The sequence below is a fragment of the Pristis pectinata genome, chromosome 5 (genome assembly GCF_009764475.1).
Source record: "Pristis pectinata isolate sPriPec2 chromosome 5, sPriPec2.1.pri, whole genome shotgun sequence".
In the NCBI taxonomy this organism is placed as follows: domain Eukaryota; kingdom Metazoa; phylum Chordata; class Chondrichthyes; order Rhinopristiformes; family Pristidae; genus Pristis; species Pristis pectinata.
In genome coordinates, this window is record NC_067409.1 from 18,037,265 (window position 1) to 18,061,280 (window position 24,016).

General features: G+C 41.5%; 1 protein-coding gene and 1 long non-coding RNA gene across 2 annotated transcripts in view; one reads left to right on the forward strand and one right to left on the reverse strand.

Moving 5' to 3' along the window:
- The window catches only part of esyt2b (extended synaptotagmin-like protein 2b), a 135,912-nt gene that overhangs the window by 86,148 nt on the left and 25,748 nt on the right, over positions 1-24,016 (reverse strand).
- On the forward strand, positions 1,187-22,467 carry LOC127570427 (uncharacterized). The gene is made up of 3 exons (XR_007956364.1): positions 1,187-1,231; positions 18,588-18,646; positions 22,356-22,467. It is a non-coding gene; the product is annotated as an uncharacterized LOC127570427 (long non-coding RNA).

Below are 24,016 nucleotides of genomic sequence, written 5' to 3' on the forward strand. Positions count from 1 at the left end.
GCAATCTTTAAAACACTTAATGCCCCTCGTTACATTGCTTCTGAAAACAGTTTCTACAGTCAGTGAAATACTGCAGAGCAAACCTTAATTTTCATAGCAAAATATCCCATTCAAAGGTTCAAATGCTTCAAAAGGGAAAGTAGCCAACAACATTTGATGCTGAGCCACATATCATTATCTGCCCTATATTTCTCCTTAAGCTCAACTAAGACATAGGCTTAAATAAACATCTGGAAGGAGGATAGAGAGGCAAAGGGATCCAGTGAAGGAATTCCAGATTTAAAAGGCAGCCGAAAATATAGCCATCAATAGACAACTGATTAAATTCAGGGAGAATTGGAGGAGAGCAAATAATGCTCAAGAAGCAGGGGCTCAAGGAGATTGCACAATTGGGAGAACAAGACCATAGAAGGATCTGGATACAAGAATGAATTTTATAATCAAGCCAATGCAAAAAAAAGGCACAGGAAGAACTGGTGAATGGAACTAACTGCAAGTTAGGAAATGGAGAGTGGAGTAATCTCAAGTTTATAGAAGGTAGAATGAGAGAAACCAGACAGAAGTGCATAAGAACTGTTGAACCTGATGATAACAAAGACATGGGATGAGAGTTCCAGTTGCAGGTGAGCTGAGGAAGGGGTAGAATCAGGTCATTGTTATGAGAGTAAAAATGATCAATCCCAATAAAACTAGCACAACCTTCTTGTAATACTTATTCGACACTTATCCATTTTTGTACATGCTTCCAAACAAAGCAGCTACCAAGTAAATTAGGTCAAAAATCACACACAGCCCAATGAACTCACAACTAACCATTGCTCCCAGATGGGTATATTCCAATTAGTTTAATTGCAAAACTTGTGGCACGTTAACTATGTTACTGGTATGAAAAAAATAAGCCAACCAGCTCAGGGAATTAATAATAAATTATGCAACATGTTGCAAAATCGACAAAACTTGCTAGCTGACTGCACAACAGAGCATCGCCCCTTTGTCTCCCAGTTATTTTTAAGAATTGACACAATTAGGATAGAATCTGTGCCTGAACTAGTTTCACCCTGCAAGAGTCTAAACGAGGCACATTTGCAAATTGTTACCTGCTGATTGGTTTATCACAGCAAGCAAATAAAGATAAAGCAAGTATAAGCAGAATGGCCATTTTGGTAGTGGCCTGTGTTAGAGTGGGGAGCTGAGGCTTTGGTTCAAGAGGCTTTGATGAGAAGAGGCAAAGGTAAGTTTCTTTCTTTGATTTGGTGTTCCCTGTAGTGCAGAGTAATGAGAATGGCTCCAGGGTCAGTGGTGTGTTCAGCTTGTGAAATGTGGGAGGTCTGGGAGACATCCAGTCTACCTGATAACTACATCTGCATGAGGTGCATCCAGCTACAACTCCTTACAGACAGTGTTAGGGAACTGTAGCTGTAGCTGGATGACCTTTGGCTCCCATGGGATATCCAGGAGTACATAGACAAGAACTACAGGGAGGCAGTCACTCTGAGGCCGCAGGAGTCATGTAGCTGGGTGACTGTCAGGAGAAAGATGGAGAATAGACAGGTAGTGCAAAGTACCCCTGTGGCTGTTCCCCTCAATAATAGGTATACCACTTTAGATACTGTTGGTAGGGGATGTCCTACCAAGGGAAACTGCAGTGACCAGGTCTCTGGCACTGAGCCTGGTCGTGGTGCAGAGGGGGGGAGGGGGAGAAGAGCTGTAGTAATAGGGGGTTCCATAATAAGGGGGTTGTTGTGAGAAAAGGTTCTTTCAGGTCTTAAAGGCAGAGGGCTTCAGACAAGTCTTTCTCCTTTTAAGAAGGAGAATTTATTTGCAAAGACAAACACGGGGACAGAATGGATGGGAACTGATTGCAACAGGGGTGAGGTGCGCACGACACAATAACTGGTTACAAATGATCAAGGAATAAACCAATACAATGTTTGACCCTGATTCTGGACAAACATTGACTCTTTGGTCTCGAGTCCTTAACTAACTGCCCTGAAGTAGTGCACAGCTTACCTCAACATCCTTGGGGAGAAAGAACCAAACATGCAGCACTTATACTGCTGGATGGTCCAGCAAGGACAAAGGTTTTTAAATGGGCCAATAGTTAGGTGCAAAGGTGCTCACAAGGACCAATCCAGGTGGTCCAGCAACGACAAGCCAGACCTTTGACAGTGGTGTCTCTTTCGGCTGTGTGCTCAATGGCCTCATTCCCAGCCAGAGGGGTCAGCGTTGTCAGTCACATGACAGCCATGACCTTTCACACTACAGGGGGCAGACAGGAGATTGTGGATCTGAAAGAGACTCAGATAGTATGTTGCCTCCCTGGTGCCAGGGTCAGGGATGGCTCTGATTGGGTCCACAGCATTCCAAAGGGGGAGGGTAAACAGCCAGAGGTCATGGTACCAATGACATGGTAGGAAAAGAGACTAGGTTCTGAAGAGGGAATATAGGGAGTTAGGAAGGAAGCTGAGAAGCAGGACCTCAAGGGTAGTAATCTCTGGATTGCTGCCTGTGCCATATGCCAGTGAGGGTAAGAATAGGAGGATTTGGTAGATGAATGCATGGCTGAGAAATTGGTGCAAGGTTTCAAATTTATCATTGGGATCTCTTCTGGGGAAGGTAACAAATGGTACAAAAAGGATGGGTTCCACCCGAACTGGAGGGGGACCAATATTCTTGTGGGCAGGTTTGCTAGAACTGTTAGAGGGTTTAAAACTAGTTTGGCGAGGGAATGGGAACCAGTGATAGGTCAGAGTGGTTCATTTACTGTACAAATAGATGCAGAGTGCAGAAAGACTGAGGAAGGACAGGCAGTTGAAAGGGGGAAAATTGCAGTCAGTTGGATGGGCTGACGTGTGTCTACTTTAATGCAAGTAGTATCAGGAACAAGGCTAATGAACTTAGTGTGGGTAAGTATGTGGAACTATGATGTGGTGGCCATTAGAGACTTGGCTGTCACAAGGGCAGGAATGGCTGCTGGATATTCCAGGGTTTAGATGTTTCAAAAGGGATAGGTGGAGGGAAAGGAGGTGGGGGAGTGGCTTTGCTGATCAGGGACAGTGTCAAGCTTTACAAAGGATGGATGTCCTAGATGGATCATCCACTGAGTCAGTGTGGGTGGAAGTCAAACAGGAAGGGAACAACCACTATTGGGAGTATTCTACAGACCTCCCAATAGCAGCAGAGATGCTGAGGAACATATTGGAAGGCAGATGAGAGGTGCAAAAATAACAGGGTTGTTGTCAACTTCCCTAATATTGATTGACACCTTAGTGTAAGGGGGATTGATGGGATGGAGTTTGTTAGGTGTGTACAAGGATTCCTGACAGTGTGGACAGGCTGACTAGAGGAGAGGCCATAATGGACCTGGTACTAGGCAATGAGACTCATCAGGTTCAGATCTCTGTGGGAGAGCATTTTGGAGATGGTGACCATAACTCCTTGACCTTTATCATAGCCTTAGGGATAGAAGCAGACGATATGGGAAAGTATTTAACTGGGGAGGGGGAATTATGATGCTATTAGGCAGGAACTTGGGAGCGTAAATTGGGAACAGATGTTCTTGGGGAAGTGCACGGTGGAAATGTGGAGGTTGTTTAAAGAATACTTGCATTGGGTTCTGGATAAGTTTTTTTGTCCCATTTGAGGGCAGGGTAAGGATGGTAGAGTGAAGAAACTGGTTGACGAGATGTGGAATATCTTGTCAAGAGGAAGAAAGACACTGACCTGAGGTTTAGAAAGGCAAAGATCAGACAGGGCTCTGGAGGTTTGCAAGGTAGCCAGGACGGAGCTTGGGAATGGACTTGTGAGAGCTAGAAGGGGGCATGAGAAAGTCCTTGGGGAGTAGGATCAAGGAAAACCAAGGCATTCTACATGTATGTTGAAGAATAGAGGATGACTAGAGTGAGGGTAGGACTGATCAGGGATAAGGAGGAAACGTGCCTGGAGTCCGGAAGAGTAGGGGAGATCCTTAATGAATACTTTGCTTCTGTATTCACCAGAGAGATCTGGAAGTTTGAGATGGTGTATGACAGACTGATATGCCAGGGCATGTCGATGAGGAAAGAGGATGTGCTGGAACACATTAGGATAGATAAGTCACTGGGGCCAGAAGGGATATATCTAAAGTTATGGGAAGCTAGGGGAAGAGATTGCTGTGCCTTCAGCAATGATCTTTGCATCCTCTCTGGCCACAGTGGTGCTGATGATTGGTGGGTGGCAAATGTTGTTCCTTTAAGGAAGTAGGGAAACCCTGGGAATTACAGACCCAGTGAGTCTTCAGTGGTGGGCAAATTACTGAAGAAGGTTCTTAGACAGGATTTATGGGCATTTAGAGAGCAGAGGCTGATTAGGGACGTCAGACATAGCTTTGAGGGGCAGGTTGTGCCTTATGAGCGTGACTGACATCTTTGAGGATGTGACAAAGTTACATTGAAGGTAGAGCAGTGGAGTGTTTGATAAGGTTCCTCATGGAAGGCTTCATTCAGGAAAGTACAGAAGGCATGGGATCCAGGGAAACCTTGGCTGTGTGGATTCAGAATGGCTCACCCATAGAAGAGAGGGTGATGGTAGATTGAGCATATTCTGCCTGCAGGTCAGTGACCAGTGGTGTTCTGCAGGGATCGGTTCTGGGACCCCTGCTCTATATTTTTTATAAGTGACCTGGATGAGGAAGTGGAAGGGTGGTTAGTAAGGTTGATGATTAAAGGTTGGTGGTGTTGTGGATAGTGTAGAAGGTTGCTGCAGATTACAACAGGATATTGATAGAATGCAGAACTGGGCTGAGTGGCAGATGGTGTTCAACCTGGAAAAGTGTGAAGTGATGCACTTTGGGAGATCAAATTAAGGCAGAATACAGGTTAATGGCAGGACTCTTAGCAGTGTGGAGGAACAGAGGGATCTTGGGGTCCATGTCTGTAGATCCCTCAAGGGTTGCCACGCAGTGTGATAGGGTTGTTAAGAAGCCATATGGATGGTTGGCCTTCAGTAGTTGGGGTATTGAGTTTCAAGAGCTGTGAGGTAATGTTGCAGGCTCTATAGAACTCTGGTTAGACCACACTTGGAATATTTTTCAGTTCTGGTCACCTCATTTAGAAAGGATGTGAAGCTTTATAGGGTGCAGAGGAGATTTATCAGGATGTTGGCTGGATTGGAGAGCATGTCTTATGAGGATAGGTTGAGTGAGCTAGGGCTCTTCTCTTTGGAGAGGAGGATGAGAGGTGACTTCATAGGTGTACAAGATGATAAGAGGCAATAGAGTGGACAGTCAGACTTTTTCCTGGGGTGACAATGGCTAACATGAGGTGACATAGGTGATGGGAGGAAGGTATAAGGGGGATGTCAGTCAAGTTTTTAAAAAGTGGTGGGTGTGTGGAATGCACTGCTGGCAAGGTTGTGAGGGCAGATACATTAGGGACATTTAAGAGGCTCTTAGATAGCCACCTTTTTAAATCATTCATGTCTATGTGGGAGGGAAGGGTTAGATAATCTTAGAGTAGGATAAAATGTTGGCACAATATTGTGGGCTGAAGGGCCTATACTGTGCTGTAGTGTTTTATGTTCATATGAAGCAGTGACAGCAAAGGGTACTTGGCTCAAATACATTCAGGCTCTCTACAGGAGCAACCTCTTGACTTTTCACTGTCATCTACTTCTTGACCCTTCCACCTTCTCTCTATCTACTGTCTAGATTGCTCATTACTTTGTACACCACCATGTTTTTTAACCTTTAATTTTTTTTGTAGTATTATCCCAGTTTCTCCAGCCTTTCCATGCAAATAAAGTTCCCCATACCAGTAAACCTTTCCTGCACAACCTGTCCATGCTGACCAAGAGGTCTATCCAAGCCAGTCCCATTTGGCTGCATTTTGGCTTTTATCCCTCAACTTTTTCTATCTATGCAACTGTCTAAAAGTCTTTTAAACATTGTACCTGCCTCTACAGCTTTCCAAACACACACACACCACTTTGAAAATGTTTCCCCTTAGGTCCCCTTTAAATCTTCCCCTCTTAACTGAGATATGTCCCTTAGGTTTGGACTCCCCTATCCTGGGAACAAAGGCTGACCATTCACCTGATGCCCCTCATGATTTTGTATACCTCTAAAGTCAACCCACAGCCTCCTGCATTCTAGGAAAAAAATGTCTCAGCCTAACTAGCACCTCTCCAGTCCTAGGAACACCCTCTTTTTCTGCACCCTTCCCAGCTTAATGACATCCTAAAGCTGAGTGACCAGAACTGCACTATACTCCAAGTGTGGTCTAGCCAATGATTTTAATAAGCTTGCAACAAAGTGGGATACAGATGAATTCAACCAGGCAACAAAGTAGAGCAGATAATGACCCAGCTGATCAGTCCTCAACTTGACAGCACCAAATAAATGTATTTCAACCTTAGAACAAACATGCATTTTAAAACACCTTCACAACATCCCAAAGCAGATTACAGCCCATTTTCAACTATATAAATTCCATAAATAGCAACAGTAATGACAACATGGTGTTTTAATGTTAAGAGGAATAAATATCAACATGGATACTAGGAAGAATTTTATGGGATCTTACAAGGGGTAGGTGATCAGAAGATGATATCTGGAAGATGGTGCATGCAACAGAGCAATACTCCACCTCCACCTACCCCTTCTTTGTCTGCCTCCACCTATCCTCCATACTTGCCTGTCTCCCAACACCCCTCACTCCCCTCCCTGGCTCAATCTGCCCATTGTCCTTCAACTGCATGCCCCCCACCCCCCCCCCCCCTTAGTCCAATCACCTACTGGCCCCTAATTCACCACTCTAGCTCTCCTCTTTATACTAGCTTTCTCCCCTCTCTACCTAGTCCTGTTTCAACCCAAAACTTCAATTCCTCCCCCTCCTCACTTCCCCCACAGATGCTGCTTGACCTGCTGAGTTCCTCCAGCAGATTGCTTTTTTTTTATTGCTACAGTATCTTGATTTGTGTTCAAGTCTCTGAAATGCAATCTCTTGTCTTGACTGAGTGTTATTACCAAGATTCAGCTGACAACTATTCCTCTGAGCAGCCGGACTTGCAAAATGACATTTTCAGACAACAGGGCTAAAAATATTAAAAATTAATTAGACAGTTATAAATAATTCAGCATGTTGATTTAAATTGATGCAAGTTCAACTCATCTGCAGAATTGTTAAAAAATAAAAATCATTAAAGTTTCAAAGATACAAAAGGAAAATATTTAACTTATTACTTAAACCTTTGGAAACATGGTTGAAGGTCAAGGAGCAGTTAACTTCTCAATTTCTACCACTTTTGCAATGGTTAGGCCACTTTTTGATGTTCCACTAGAGCGCACAAGAATACCAGATCTCTCATCTGAAATCTGTGGCCCTGAGGCACAGAATACTGTAAACATTCAGTTAATTGACCACATATGGTCTGACAAAGGTTAAGGGGGTAGGCAAAGCAGGGCTTGCAATCTCACCTATTTCCAATTTTCAGAAAATTGAAGGGTGTTCCCTGTCTTTGATCAGATTAAAAAGAATCAACAACTCCAACCTCCATGCACTGTCTAAAGAAAGTCAGGATGGGTCATTAAACAAATCAATGATAAGAATATATGCACACCTTCCCCCATCACCCCCCCAAAAATTACATTCACCAAACTGCATCTCATGAGAAGTTGAGACTCAAGTCTCAAACTCAGCTTAAAGATCTATTGAAAGGAATTCCTGCTCCTTGCTCAAACCAATAGAAAGCCACTTAGCTACAGATGGCAAATAATCCACATGCAATGCAACTAAAAATCAACAACAGGCCTAATGGTATATGACACTTCCTCCAACAGTGATGAAAGAAAAATAATATGAAGGTTGTGAAGAGGAGATGGCATCTTAACTCTCCCTGTCCTGGCACAGAATCATTGAATCATACAGCATGGAAACAACACCTCATTATAGGAAGGATGTGGAAGCACTGGAAAGGGTGCAGAGGAGATTTACCAGGATGCTGCCTGGATTAGAGAGTATGGATTACGAGGAGAGACTAAAGGAGCTAGGGCTGTTCTCATTGGAGGAGGAGGATGAGAGGAGACATGATAGGAGGTGTACAAAATATTAAGAGAATAGAGTGGACAGCCAGCACCTCTTTCCCAGGGCACCAATGCTCAATACAAGAGGGCATAGCTTTAAAGTAATGGGTGGGAAGTTCAAAGGAGACAGGGAGGTTTTTCCACCCAGAGTGGTTGGTGCATGGAATGCACTGCTGGGGGTGGTGGTGGTGGAGGCTGATATGTTGGGCAAGTTCAGGAGATTGTTAGATAACCATATGGAGGAATTTAAGAGGGATATATGGAAGGGGTTAGATAGTCTTAGGTGTGGTTTGAAGGTTGGCCCAACTTGGTGGGCCGAAGGGCCTGTATTGTTCTATGGACCAAATCACACCGAACAGTGGTCACCTTTCCATTTTAATCCCATCTTCCAGCACTTGGTCCATAGCCTTCTATGCCTAAGCAATTCAAGTGCTCATTTAGACGCTTCTTAAAATGGTACATATCCTAGCCTCATTAATACTCCCAAAATGCATCACCCCATCTGCCATTTTTCAGTTCATTATTCCACACAATCAACTGTACCAATCTGTCATCTGCGAACTTACTGACTTTTGCCTCCCACATCCACATCATTCCACTATATTACAAATAGCAAGGGACACCACTAATCACAGGTATCCAATCACAAAAACAACCCTCTATCATCACTGTTTCCTATGGCCAAGCCACATTTGCCAACTTGCCCTGGATCATGGGCCCTAACCTTTTGAACCAGTCTCCCAATGTGAAACCTTGAAGGTTTTACTGAAGTCCATTATAAAACATATACTGTCCTGCCCTCATTGACATACTTTGTAACCTCTTCAAAGAATTCTATCGAATTGGCCAGACAGGATTTGCCCTTGACAAAGCCATGTTGGCTGTCACTGATTTGTCCCTACCTTTCCAAGTGATCATTAATTCTCTTCCTTGAAGATTTTTTTTCCCCCCCAGCATCTTCCCTACCATTGAGGTTAGACTCATATCTATAGTTACCAAGATTTTCCCTCCTGCCTTTCTTTTTAAAAAAAAAACATGTTTCCTGTCCTCCAGTCTTCTGGTACCTCACTTGTGTCCAGCAAAGATTTAAAAAATCTCATCTTGGACCCCACCAATCTTTCCTTGCCTCCCATAGCAGCCTAGGACCAATCCCACTGGTCCTGGGGAATTATCTACTTTTCTTACCAAGGCAGTGAGCATCTCCTCTTTACTTATGGAAACAGTACCTCCTCTAATTATGAAGCATAAACAGGCAGGTACGCTGTTCAAATACTTCAGGTTACAACTCAAAGCTGCTCAGAATCACTATTGCAAATTTAACAGCAGCTTCCAGTAATTAAGCTGCTTGCCCACAGCTTTTGGCCTCCTTAATTCAGGCCTGTCAGAAGAGCAAGATGTAATTTTTGAGCCAGGCTTGCTCCAGCCACAAAGGCCTTCATAGAAAGGATCAGAAAGCTGAAGAGGCCTCAGTGCTTTCTTAATTGCTGTTACACCATCAGATGGAGTTAAGGTGGCTTTTCCAATCCTACATAGAATGTTTGAGCCTCTTCAGCCCTAGACTCTGTGAAACTTCCAAGAACTAATTTCTCCAAACTTACCTGGGTTTTCCCTAGAGGCTGGCAAGCAAAGGAATATTTCACAGCTTCATTATACTTATTCTGGATAGAAACTACAAAAATACATACTTGTATATTAAAAATGAAAAGGCCCTTTGAATAACAATATATTAAAGCACTAACAAAAAAAGCATCTTTCCTGATTTTAAGCAGATCCAAAATGTTTTAAGCCAATATGTTGAAAGAAAGGTACTGCTATAAAGTTAGTGTAAAATTTGGCAACTTCAATTCTAAGTTACCAGAAACATTAAAGTAGTGACCAGATAATGTTAGTGAATAGGTAAATATTGGCCAGGACAAGGAGGTAAATGTTCCTCCTTCAAATAGGTCTAGCCAAGTGAACAGATAGGGTCAAGACCTGTGTCAAATGCCAGCTTGTCTGACTACACAGGAGTCCCTCACCACTTAGACTTCCATAATGAGGATTAAGCACAAAGCCATCTATATGGGATGCAACAGTACTACCTTGAGCCATGACAGACATCCCAAATAAAAATTTTATGGAGTCCAATAAATGGACTGTTCAAAAATATATAAACTCTTGTATGGCTTTCACTATAATAATTTTACTCTTCCACCACTCACCCACCCCACCATCCCATCTTTGTCTTGCTGTAGTATCAATACCTGCTTATCTCAACCCTCTCTCCTTTTAAGTCAGCATTTCCTTCCTAGAGTTGTGCAGCACAGGAACAGGACCTTCAGTACAACTTGTCCATGCCAACCAAGTTGCCTACTTTAGCTTCTGTTTGTCCACATTTGGTCCATATTCATCTTAACATTGTGATTGTACCCACCTCTGCCACTTCCACTTGCAGTTCATTCTATATAACCACTGTGAAAGCTTGCTGCTCAGGTGTCCTTTAAATCTTTCCCCTCTAGTTTTTGACTCCTCTACCCTGGGGGGAAGACTGACCACCCATCTTACCTATGCCCCTCATGACTTATACACCTCTATAATGTCACCCATCATCCTCCTATGTTCCAGGGAAAACAGTCCCAGCCTAACCAGTCCCTCCTTGTAACGCAAGCTTTCTAGTCCCAACATCCTCGTGAATCTTTTCTGCACCCTCTCCAGCATAATCGCATCCTTCCTATAGTATGGTGACCAGAATGGCACAATACTCCAAGTGCAGTCTCAATGTCCTATACAGCTGTAACATGACATCTTAACTCTTGCACTCAGTGCCCTAACCAATGAAGGCAGGTATGCCATATGCTGCCTTCACCACTGTTTAACTGTATTGCCACTTTCAATTATGTACTTGTACTCTTAGGTCTCTGTCCTACAACACCCCAGGGCCTGCCATTCACTGTTTACGTCTTGCCAAAATGCATCATTTTGTATTCAGCTGAGTTTAATTCCATCTGTCATTCCCTTGCCCACATCCCCAGTTCATCTAAAACCTGCTGCAACTTTCGACAACCTTCTGTCTACTATACCACCAATTTTGGTGTCATCCACAAACTTACAAACCACATCACCTACATTCTCATCCAAATCATTATTTAACAAACAGGACCCAGCACTGATTATTGTAGCACACCACTGGTCACAGGCCTCAACTGGAAAAACAACCCTCCACTACCAGCCGCTGACTCCAACCACCAAGCCAGTGTTGTATTCAATTGGCTAGCTAGCCCTGGATCCTATACAATCTCACCTTCTGGACCAGCCTACCATGCAGAACCTTCTCAAAGGCCTCACTAAAGTCCATGTAGACAACATCAACCCTGCCTGGCCTCAGATCTGTTGGCCATCTCTTTTTAAAAAAAAAACACCACATTCCTGAGACATTATTTCCCACACACAAAGCTATGCTGACTATTCCTAACCAGTCCTTGCCTTTCCAAATGCAGATAGATCCTGTCTCTCAGAATCCCCTCCAGTAACTTTCCCACCACTGATGTTAGGTTCACCAGTCTGTAGCTCCCTAGCTTGTCCTTGCAGCCCTTCTTAAATATAGGCACAAAATTAACCACCCTCCAGTCTTCCAGTACCTCAATGTGGCTAATTAAAATACAAAAATCTCTGCCACCCCATCAATTTCTTCCCACAATGTCCTGGGATACACTTGGTCAGCCCCCTGGGATTTATGCACCTTTGTGCTTCAAGACCAGTAACACCACTTTTGTGATGTTTATATGGTTCAGGACATCACTGTTCTCTTCCCTGGACTCACCATCTTCCATGATCTCTCCCCCTCCTATACGACTTTTTTTTGAATGATGTACATTTCTTAAACAATGTGTGATTTTACGCAAAGCAAAGTTAAAAATCAATAGCAAAGTTTAAAAATCAACCAAATCGCAGGCAAGCATATCTGGTGAAGCAAGGACACCACACATTGGAGGTGATCAGTTATGTGAAAAACTTGGGACTCACTCATCCAGGATGGAGTGTATTTACAATGGGACTAATCAACAGTATACACATTCATTAAATTATTGAGCACATGGGCATAAACAAAACTACAAACTAATCCTTTGATGTTATTTCCATCATCTCAGCTACATAAGCAGGATTAATTTTCTACAAATGCAAAAAGATAAATCAACTTGTACATTATGGGTCACAGTACTAGTACTAGGATTTTACTGCTCCAGGTCTAACATTTGTTTTAAAAAAAGACTTAAAAGCAGAGGCCTTTGTAAACATATTTCACCTTGGCTCCACAGCAGAAAGGATAACCTGGCAACAACATAATAGACAATAAAAATGTCTAATATTAAACAGATGCACTTTAAGACTGAGAAATAGGGACAAAATACAAGGATATCTGGGGAAGACAAAGAACGACTGACCAACAATATGGCATGTTGTTGCCTTCAAGATCCATCTTTTCATTTTTCCACTTGTCTCACTGCATTCATTTTATCTGATGCCATTATCTAGACTGGGCCTGCCTTCCACCCTAATTGTGGGCCTTTCATTTCCTCTTCTCTCCACTCACTAGCTCTCCCTGCCAGTTGTTGGTTTAAAAAACCTACCGACTCTACTTTTCCATTTCTGACACAAGGTCTTTTGAATCATTGATCATTTTCCCCATCGATGCATCTTAACTTGCTGTGCATTTCTGCTATCTGTTTTTAGTTTTGATTTTTAGCATCTACCATATTTTACCTTCTGAAAAGGAAATCCAGAGGGAGCATTGGGAGAGGTGTGTGAAGAGGTAGGACAGTTGTGTAAAAGCAAGGGTGGGTGGGGGAGGAAGAGAGAATATAACAATCTCTCTAACCAAGCTATTCCAATACAAGTGTTATACTGGCATTTGTCCAACAACCTGGAAAACTAACCAGGTTTTTCCAACACCAAACTGCAGGCAAGCATATCTGGTGAAGCAAGGACAAAGAACAGGACAAATCCATACTGTTCAATTACCACTCCTACAAACCTCCCTCACGCAATAAAGTAATGGAACATTTAATCAACAAGCTGCACTTAAAAGCCATTGATGTGCTCACTAATACTCATTTTAGGCTCCAGCAGGACTGCTTGTCTCCAGACCTCATTTCCTTTGTGTTTGGAACAGAGGTACAGAATTCCAGAATACAGACGAGAGCAAATACCCTAGATATAAAGGCAACAATTGACCAAATTTGGTATCATACTGAAATCATAATAACCATAACAATAGTGAAGCAGTGTGAATCAAATGCAAATTTTTGACTGACATTCCTAATTTCATAAATCAGTACCAAGTAGTTTGTAATTGTTGGGCATTCACCACCATCACCAAATCTTCTTGGAGTAGCCTCTCAGATCACCTTTAATAAATAATTTAACTGAATCAGCCACTCACAAATGCTGTGGCTATAGAGGTCAGTCAGACACTGGAATTCACCTCCTGCCTTCCCAAGCCATAAGCCGTGTGTGATGAAATACTCACCATTTGCCTCAAGGACTGCCAACAAGAAACACCACCATCCAGAGTAAAACAGTCAGTATCTTATCCAACAGCCTACATGTTCGCTCCTTCCAGGGGCAATGCACCATGGCTGCAGTTTACATCATCTTCTAAATGCACAATAGTAGTTAACCAATTATTTTTGCAGGAGCTCTCTCATCTACCATCTGTCACCCAGGCATGAAAATTTGGGCAGATGGAGTATAATCTGGACAATTGCGAACTGCCTATTAGGAATAGTCAGCATAGCTTTGTCAAGGGCAGGTCCTGCCTTACGAGCCTGATTGAATTTTTTTTGAGGATGTGACTAAACACATTGAAGGGAGAGCAGTAGATGTAGCATATATGGATTTCAGCGAGGCATTTGATAAGGTACCCCATGCAAGGCTTATTGAGAAAGTAAGGAGGCATGGGATCCAAGGGGACATTACAATGTGGATCCAGAACTGGCTGGCCTGCAGAATGCAAAGAGTGGTTGTTGACAGGTCATATTCTGCATGGAGGTCGGTGACCAGTGGCGTACCTCAAAGGGATCTGTTCTGGGACCCTTACTCTGATCTTTATAAAACTACCTGGATGAGGAAGTGGAAGGATGGGTTAGTAAGTTTGCTGATGACAAAGGTGGGAGGTGTTGTGGATAGTTTGGAGGGCTGTCAGGGGTTACAGAGGGACATAGGATGCAGAGTTGGGCTGAGAAGTGGCAGATGCAGTTCAACGCAGATAAGTGTGAAGTGGTTCACTTTGGTAGGTCAAATATGATGGCAGAATATAGTATTAAGTAATATATATATTAAGTATAGTATATAGTAAGGCTCTTGGCAGTATGGAGGATCAGAGGGATCTTGGGGTCCGAGTCCATAGGGCACTCAAAGCAGCTGCACAGGTTGACTCTGTGGTTAAGGTGGCATATGGTGTATTGTCCTTCAAACGGGGAATTGAATTTAAGAGCAGAGAGGTAATGTTGCAGCTATATAGGACCCTGGTTAGACCCCACTTGGAGTACTGTGCTCAGTTCTGGTCACTTCACTACAGGAAGGATGTGGAAGCCACAGAAAGGGTGCGGAGGAAATTTACAAGGATGCTACCTGGATTGGGGAGCATGCCTTATGAAAACAGGTTGAGGGAACTCGGCCTTTTCTCCTTGGAGCGACGGAGGATGAGGGGGGACCTGAGGTGTACAAGATGATGAGAGGCATTGATCGTGTGGACAGTTAGAGGCTATTTCCCAGGATTGAAACAGTTGCCACAAGAAGACACAGGTTTAAGGTGCTAGGAAGTAGGTATAGAGATGTCAGGGGTAAGTTTTTTTTTAAACTCAGTGGTGAGTGCGTGGAATGGGCTGCCGGCAACAGTGGTGGAGGCGGATATGATAGGGTCTTTTAAGAGACTTTTGGATAGGTACGTGGAGCTGAGAAAGAGGGCTATGGGTAAGCCCAGTAATTTCTAAGGTAGGGACATGCACAGCACAGCTTTCTGGGCTGAAGGGCCTGAATTGTGCTGTAGGTTTTTTGTTTCTATGTGATGAACTTTGGGAGGTCAAATCAAAGAGGGAAGTATTGAATCAGTGGTAGGACCCTTAGGAGCATTGATGTACAGAGGCATCTTGGGGTGCAAAGACCATAGCTCCCTGAAAATGCCAACACAAATGGATATAGTTGCAAAGGTGGCATATGGCATGCATGCGTTCATCATTCAGGGCATTGAATATAAAAGTTAACAAGTCATGTTGCAGCCGCACAAAATTTCAGTTAGGCTACATTTGAAGTATTGTGTGCAGTTCTTGCCACCACACTATAGGAAGGATGTGGAGGCTTTGAAGAGAGTGCACACAAGGTTTACCAGTATGTTGCCTGGACTGGAATGAATTATGTACAAGAGGTGGTTGGACAAACTGGGATTGTTTTCTCTGGAGTGTCGAAGGCTGAGAGGTGGCCTGATAGAAGTGTATACAATAGGCAGAGAAGGTAGATAGAACTCCATCCCCACCAGAGTAGAAATGTCAAATACTAGAGGGAACAGTTTTAAAGTGAGAGGGGAAAGTCTGGAAGGAGATCTACAAGGCAAGTTTTTTTTAAAACAGTGGTAGGTGGCTGGAAGGCACCACCGAGAGGTGGTGGAAGCAGATACGATAGCAATGTTTCAGAGGCATTTAGACAGGCACATGAACAGGTAGGGAATAGCAGAATAGAACTACATGCAAGCAGATGGAATTAGTTCAGATTGGCACTATGGTCAGCACAGACATGGTAAGCTGAAGGGCCTGTTCCTGTACTGTTCTATATGCTCATTGTAGATAATTAAGGGCAGCAAGTGCATAGGAATAGCATCCCCTCAAGTTCCCTTCCAAGTTAAATACCAACCTAACTTTAAAACACCACTTCTTTAAACTTACTGTGCGAAAATCCTAGTAGTGCTTATTGTACATTGTAGGAATGCTTATACAAAAGTTAAAGTAGTTTAAGTAGTCAGCCACCAAAGGGAATTAGGATTTTGAAACTAAATGCAAACTTTGCCAGTGGTACAGATCTCATGGAAAAAAATTGAATGTGACAGCCAGAAGAAAGTTTGCAAATTTAGCCAACGTGCCACATCTATGCAATTTCTACTACCCATTCCTTGTTCTCAATTCTTATTAAAGTAATATGCAACAAATTTTAAATACTGAATCAAAGGATCAGGATTATTTGTGGGCATCAAGAAAGTAAACATGACAGCAGTGCCAAGCAGTTTCAGATGGAATATCACAAAAATCAAAAGTTTTTGCTTCATTTTAAATTTGTAACTTAGCTCAAATTGTACAAACAGTAAAAGTTTGACACTGAGTAAAATACTACATCTGTGCAGTCTGATAAAATGCCTGATGAAGCAGACAAACTTATTTTACACAAATCTGCACGTAGTAATCTGTTGCAATTTTATTCTAGGCTGACATGCAAATGAAGGCACCCTATCACTAGTTTCCACAATGCAGTGAGACAGATAATATCTGGGAATTATAGCGAATACCACTTAGTTGTACACTTAAATAAATCAATTGAACCAAATTGCAGGACTCCAATTTACACATACTATTTTATTCATGAACTTCCCTATTCTCAGTTTCTTTTCCAATTATCAGAAGGAATTGATCTAGCACCAATGATATAGCATCATTTATAGAATCATAGCAGCCTAGAAAGTTTATGACACAGGTCACCAATCCACCCACTATGTTCCTGCTAGCTGAAAAAGAACTTTCTAACCTAATCTCACCTTCCACCAATTGATCTGTAGCCCTGCAGACTGTGGTCCACATTTTTACAACATGCCACAGGTTAATGCTTCCAACAGCCTCCTGGTTGGGAGTTCGAGGCATCTCTAACCTTCTGAGCAAAAAACTGTTTCGTTATCTTCCTCCTAATCCTTCCACCAATTATCTTAAGGTCATACCCTTGGTTTTTAACCCCATAGCCAAGGGAAATAGTTGCTTTCCAGATCCTTCAATTTTATACAACTTAATTCAATTTCCCCTCTGCCTTTTCTATTCCCAAGAAGGCAAGCCTAGCTTATCCATCATTCCCTCAGCTAATTTCTGGTAGCATTCTCATGTCTCCTCTGCATGTGTTCAAATGGAATCACGTTACTGACGTCCTGAAGTTTTTTTTTAAATATAGGCAACCCCTAAATGCTTTAAGTGCAATTACTTTGGTATTACAGTAACTTTCACTAAGCAAGCTGACGATAACCAAAAATGTGTTTCAGTGCTACAGACTGGAAGATAAATGTTGAGCAGAACACCAAGGAGAAACTCCTCTGCTTTATTTGAAATGGTGTCATTGGATTTCAGTGTTTTTAAAAAGGCACAGCTTGAAAGTACATTACTTCTTCCACATTGCACAGTAGTATCGATGTAGACTTTGCTTCCAAATCACTGGGGTGATAAAGTTAATGTAGTACATCAGCAAATGCCACTTCGAGACATTAAATGATCTAAAGCTTGGTAAAAGTAGTCAGTTTTAAGACTTTAAAAGGAAGAGAATAGAGGCTTATGGAAGGAATTCTAGAGCTTAAAGCTAGACAGCTGAGTTCACAGTAACTAAACAGTGAAAATATAAAGTGGGCAAGAGGCCAGAATTGGAGGACAGCAAAGATCCTGGACAGCTGTAGGTTGTACATCAATTGCAAATATCCATATGTAGTTACTTGAACATTATTGCACATCTCTGGGATTTTAATGAACGTGACTGGGTTACCAGGAAACAGCCATATGTTGTACTTTGCTAACTGCAAATGCAGTATTTGTCCTCAAACATGCTACTGTGTTCTTCCTGACTGTTAACTAAATAACAAAACTGGAGTTTGTACAAGTGCCACCATGAGTGTTTCTACCATGAAACTTAAAATATAATGCAACTGACATAATTCAGGTGTCAGGACAATTTTAGTAACACCTTACAGGGTAACCACAAGTGAAACTATCATTACCCAATTCTTGATATCCTTTTCTTTAAAAATCTGCACTTCAGTTCCATTTCCACAACATGACTCCATATCCCAATGCCCCCACTCAACAGAAAACTACCTCAAGTACTAGGAGATTGTGATAACTTGGTTCATCTGTTGACAATACAAATTATCATGCAGAAAGAACTTAAGCAAGTGTGAAATACTAAACTGCTTAAAACAATTGAAAATATGTAACTTTTAAACAAAATTCTTATCTTCACATGGAACCATTCTACCAAATCTGCCTAAAGTCTAATTGTATGGTGACTGTTTTACTTTTTGTAGATATTTCATAGACCTGTTTATAAACTAAGTTGCAGCTTTTTGGGGCCTTTTATTTTAAAAATTTGTTCATGGGAGGTTTGCTTTGTTTATCCTTCATTAATCAGCCATTTCAACCATTTCAGAAACTTGAAAAGAATTAGTCTGTGTTGCAGGTTGAAGGTTAAAACTAGGCAGAATAGAAAGGTTAACAAATTTCCTTTCCTAGATATTTACTTTTTGCTTGTTTACATGTAGGTCTTCAACCAGCTTTCAGGATCCAAGCAAACTGCGAATCAAGACACTGCAGAATACAGGTTGTAACAGTTTCTTCAATCAACAATTGAAAACATACTTCTAAAAATCTGCTTGTACAGGCTATTTCCTCATATTCAACCAGAGTGAATCAGATGACACTAAGTTAGCACAAAAAGTAAACAAGGCATGTTGGAGCACAATGTTGTCAACAAACCAATGCAGACAGATTAAATAAGTAGGCAAAATTAAGATAAAACTACATTCAAAGTGCAGAAGTACACGATCATCCACTTTGGATTTACAAAAGACCTGGCAATATTTTACCTAATTGGCAAGACTAAAAAGTCTGGAGTACAGCATTCACAAGAATGTACAAGAAAATGTAAGCAGGAATAGACCATCAGACCTCTAAAGCCTGCCCTGCCATTTAATATGATCATGGCTGTCCTCAACTCCTGTGCCAGTTCCCCATAATCCTTACTCTGTCGATCTTTCAAATATTTATCTATCTCCACCTTAAATATATCTTATGATTTAGCCACCACCACCACCCACAGAGGCAGAGAATTCCAGAGATTCACTACCCTCAAGAAATTTCTACACACCTCAGTTTTGAATAACCAGTCCCTTTTCTGTGGGGACAACTCAGATTGCTGATCTCCTACTCACGAAAATATTTCAACATTTACCCTGTTGAGCCTCCTTAGGATCATGTGTTTGAATAAAGTTATTCCTCATTCTGCTAAACTCCAAGAAATACAGACCCAAACTGACTAGCCTCTATTGATAAAATAACCCTCTCCTCCCAGCAATTAGCCTGGTGAATCTCCTTTGGACTGCCTCCAATGTTACCATGTCCTTTCTCTTCCCCCATCTCCCCCCCCCCCCCCCCCCCCATAGGTAAGGGGACAAAAACTGCACACTTTTAAGCACTGGACCTCAATATTCAAATTTACAAATTTAGATTTACTAGTTTAAAGGGTTAAATTATACAATCAGGGTACATAAGCTCAGGTTGAATTTCTTTAAAAGGTAGATGGTGATTTGATTGAGATATGAGAAGATGATCATGGAATTCAATACTGTGCAAATACAAAAACTTTACTCTTTGGTAGGTGAATCCATAATGGGACATTATTTCTCTTAACCACCCTGGTTCCAAATTTTTTATGTAGGGCATTAAGACGTGGAATGTCACACCAAAAATCTAAATCCAAAACAAATTTTTGAAAGGATATACAACTAACTATTAGGAAAAGTAGACAAATAAGAGAACAAAACAACAAAAATACCACACAGTGCACAACACTTTGAAAAAGCTTTTGAGACCAACAAACACAGGAGGTATAGCTGAGTTTCACAGTTGGCAAGTAAAAATGACAGGACATTCCGAACATTACACTGCAATATATGCAGCTGCCGATGAAAACCCTGGACTAGTAGAACGCACTTAGAATAATAAAAAAAAAACCACCATGCACGCAAATGCTATGACACAAACAGTCATGCCAACCAGCAACATCTGTACAATCATTTCATTAAAATGCACATTTCAGAATTCCTTTTGGATCTGAAAAGTATTTTGTCTGCTCTTTGCTGAATTAGTAATCCAAATTTTGTTTTCAAGCATCAGGAAGTCTAAAGTTCAATTTTAAGACTATAACACAGCAGTAGATTTGCACGGAAGGTTAACTAAACAATTTATGTAAGAACTAGAAGATTAAACATTATGATAAACCAGAAATTCTATAAAAACAGCAGAACAACAAACAAAACAGCAGGGATGCATACAATACTAATGAGGTGCAAAGACAAAATAATTTGGTTTCAGTATTTAGGAAAATTCTTTAAGCTAAGAGTGATATGTACATAAATAAAGTAAATGACTATCAAATTCTTCAAATTGCTTGTTAAGTTCAAAGTGGAAGCAGTTGGAGGGTGGGGGCATGAAATAAAATAAAAATCTGACAAGATTAATCACAGCAGGATACCAGCAAATTACAATAAGCTTTATCCAAATATAAACTAAAGACTCAATAATCTAGCAACTAGAGTCACAGCAAACACTACCAGTCTTTAGGGAACAAAATACAAGGTGGTGACCTAGAATCAGGGAAGTCCATTCATAATGCCAGCACTTCTAACAAGGACAAACTTATTTTTTTATTCTTTCAGGAGTCATCTACTGTCCAGACTAGGCAAGGATGGCAGATTTCCTTCCCTGAAGGACAAAACCAAAATGGTTCTTTGTGACAATCCAGGTGTTTAGTGGTTACCATGACTAAGACGGTCCTTTCTAAGAATTCCAGATTTGTTAAACCATTTGAATTTAATTCCCCAATTGTCATGTTAATTCCCTAACCCCATATACAGTTGTACTAGACACTGATGAGACTGCATGAAATACTGTGTGCATTTCTGGTTGCCTGGGTATAGGAAGGATGTCATTAAGCTGGAAAAGGTGCAGAAAAGATTCACAAGGATGATGCTTGGACTAGAGGGCTTGAGCTACAAGGAGAGACCGGATAGGTTGGGACATTTTTCCCCTGGAGCATAGGGAGGCTCAGGGGTGACCTTAAAGGTTTATAAAATCATGAAGGGCTAGGTAAGGTGAATTGTTATAGTCTTCTCTCCCCCCCCCCCCCCCAGAGTAGGGGGAGTCTAAAACTAGAGGGCATAGGTTTAAGGTGAGGTGAAAGATTTAAAAGGGATCAGAGGGTGGTGAATATATGAAATGAGCTGCCAGAGGAAGGGGTAGAGGCAAGTACAGTTATATTGTTTAAGAGACATTTAGACAGGTATGTGGATAGGAAAGGTTTAGAGGGTACGAGACAAAACGCAGGGAAACAGAACAAGCTCAAGTTGACAACTTGGTCAGCATGGACGACTTGGGCCAAAGGGCCTGCTTCTATGTTGCATAACTATGATTCCATGATGGGATTTGAACTTGTGACCCTTGATTGATGAGCTAGGATTCAGATTGCTCATCCAATAATTTGACCCATGTTGTCATACCCCAAATTACTCAGAATTGCTGCTGATCTTGAAGGTAATAAGAGTTGTTATTGTGGGTCTTCACATGGAGGCAAAGGCAAGAACAAGAAAGGAAGGCTGGCACAAAGCAACAGCATTCAAGTTTACCAACTTAGTTGTCAGCCTCAGGCACAGCTACTAGGTGGCATTAGCATTTTGAAAGTAAAGAGTAGTATTAATTTAGTATGGTATCGGTTTATTATTGTCACTTGTACTGAGGTACAGTGAAAAACTTGCCTTGCATACTGTTTGTACAGATCAATTCATTACACATTGCATTGAGGTAGTACAGGGTAAAAATAATAAATTTAGAAGAGTAAAATGACACCAGTAGAAATAATGAGTAGCTCTGCAGAGAACAGCTTGCAACAAGTCACCATGTTCCAGTGCCACCTTGTACTTATTGTTGGGAGATGTTAGGCAAACTCCTGTTCCATGAATCCTCCTAAAGCCAGGAGCACAGACCTTTAATCAGCACCTAGGAGTGGGGCTGAAACTCAGACCTTCTTAGTAGACTTTGTTGTGTTCAATGTGGCTATTTAAGTAGCTCTCCTGAAATTATGAATATACGTCTATAGGTAATTTATTTGTCTTTAACACAAGAATGTACATTTTATAATCAAAGGAAATTTAATGTAAAATTGGATAATTTTCTTCATTTTCATGAACTTTGAATTCTGCTAACCTAGAAGTTTATTATTTTGAACCTTTGCTCTCTTCACACTGACTGTGCAGGTGGCTTCAGTGAACATGTCTATGATTTGGAACAGTACATGAAAATAAAGATCCTTCTGACAATGAAGGTCCAAGGCAAGGCCCAGGAATATGTAGACCACCTACATCTCAGGAGCCACCTCTAAGCAAAAGTAATGACGAAATTTACCACCTCTAGTGTGCCAGCACAGCATTTAGTCATCTGAGAAAAGAATTGTGTGGAATTCCCTCAATCATGACCCAAAACTCATGGTCTACAGGACAGCAGTGACCCACTTTTCTGCACACTGATACATAGGCTACACACAGCATGCATTTCAAAGCACTGGCAAGAAAGCACCTCTGTAGTTTCTATAATATCCTCCAAATCCACAGGCAGGATTAGCCAACCAGCAGCAGCATCCACTCCCAGACCAACATCCCCAGCATTGACCCTCTAATTACACATCATTGGCAGACCCAACACCAGGCACTTAAACAGAAATTCTACTCTGAACTCTGTCACAGAGTGATTACCAGAAGGACAGAAGATAAGCAAGGTGGTTTTCAAAGACTGCTTGAAAAAACTGAAGTCCTCACTGACTCCTGGGAATTCCTAGTTCATAATAAATTAAAACTGCAGATGCTAGAAATCAAAAATAAAAACAAAATCCTGGAAAAGTGGCCTGGCTGGTTGAGTATTTCCAGCATTTTCTGTTTTAATCCACGTTCATGACCACTTAAAGAATAGGAGCATCCAAGATGGCACTGTAAACTCAAGCCTCTGTTCAGCAAAAAATGGAAGAAATGATCATTACTGGAACTTGCTACCCAACAGCAACATGGAAATGCCTTTACCAAGAGGACTGCCGCAATTCAAACTGGTGGATCACCACCATTCAGAGTTAGGCAACAAAATTCTGGTGTTGCAAACAATGCCCAGATCCCAAGAATGGACAAAAGAAGTCAACCCTCTCCACATTCAGCACATCTGCAGTGTGACTGATCCATTATAAGCACTGCAACAATTCACAGGCAACTTTGAGTTTGTTCTACCCCATCTTTACTATTAACAGAAGATAAAGAGTACAATCACCTTTAATTTCCTCTCCAAATCAAACACCAGCCTGTTGTTGGACATGTTCACTGCTGGGTTAACATCCTGGAATACCATTGTGGGAGCACTAACATCACAAGGGAAAGAGTGGCAAGCAACAGCCAAATAATTCCTTTCAAAGAGTGAGTACAATAAAAGGAACTAAATTTCTGGGCAAAGTAAACTAGGTCACCAACATCCATCTTCTAGCTGGCTTAGAATTACTGGTGTAAATCTAGCAAACTGCCCGAATTGCATTGGATAATTCAAAGGGGGCTATGAGGCAAGGGAGAAGAATATAAACAGTTAAATCTTCATCAGATATAAAGAAATTACTGCCAGAGTTTACTGCACTCAAACAGATGTGTTCATCTTAAACTGTCACAATTAACAGTTGCCAGTAAAGTATGGACAACTTGTAAACGTGCTTTCCTATTGTGAAAACTATTGTTTTTGTATTTTATCTTGTGATGTCTAGAAAAATTGTTACTCACAGTAACTCAAATAGTTTCCTTAAACAGTTCTTTCCTCACCATTATGCTTTCATTTGGGAACTTTAGTTCTACAATATTGTCATACTACAGCTGTATAAAACTTTAGTTAGTCC